The sequence below is a fragment of the Terrapene carolina genome, unplaced genomic scaffold, assembly GCF_002925995.2.
Source record: "Terrapene carolina triunguis isolate 2854851 unplaced genomic scaffold, T_m_triunguis-2.0 Scaffold29010, whole genome shotgun sequence".
NCBI lineage: Eukaryota > Metazoa > Chordata > Testudines > Emydidae > Terrapene > Terrapene triunguis.
The window spans coordinates 1-777 of NW_020693361.1; positions in this window are offsets into that span (position 1 = coordinate 1).

Here is a 777-nt window from a genome sequence, read left to right on the forward strand (position 1 = left end):
TTTCAGGTGTATGAGTGTCATAACTATAAAGGGAGGGGTAACAGCCCTCCTGTGTACAATACTATAAAATCCCTCCTGGCCAGAGACTCCAAAATCCTTTTACCTGGGGTTAAGAAGCTCAGGTAACCTGGCTGACACCTGACCCAAAGGACCAATAAGGGGACAAGATACTTTCAAATCTTGGTGGGGTCGGGGGGGAGGCTTTTGTTTGTGCTCTTTGTTTTGGGGGTTGTTCGCTCTTGGGACTGAGAGGGACCAGACATCAATCCAGGTTCTCCACATCTTTCTAAACAAGTCTCTCATATTTCAAACTTGTAAGTAAACAGCCAGGCAAGGTGTGTTACTTTTATCTTTGTTTTCTCACCTTGTAAATGTACCTTTTACTGAGGTGTTTACCTCTGTTTGCTGTAACTTTGAACCTAAGGCTAGAGGGGGGTCCTCTGGGCTCTTTAAGTTTGATTACCCTGTAAAGTTATTTTCCATCCTGATTTTACAGAGATGATTTTTACCTTTTTCTTTAATTAAAAGCCTTCTTTTTAAGAACCTGATTGATTTTCCCTGTTTTTTTAGATCCAAGGGGGTTGGATCTTGATCCACCAGGAGTTGGTGGGAGTAAGGAGGGGGGATGGTTAATTTCTCCTTGTTTTAAGATCCAAGGGGTTTGGATCTGTATTCACCAGGGAATTGGTGAAGAGTCTCTCAAGGCTACCCAGGGAAGGGAATTAGCACATTGGGAGTGGTGGCAGCGGACCAGATCTAAGCTGGTAGTTAAGCTTA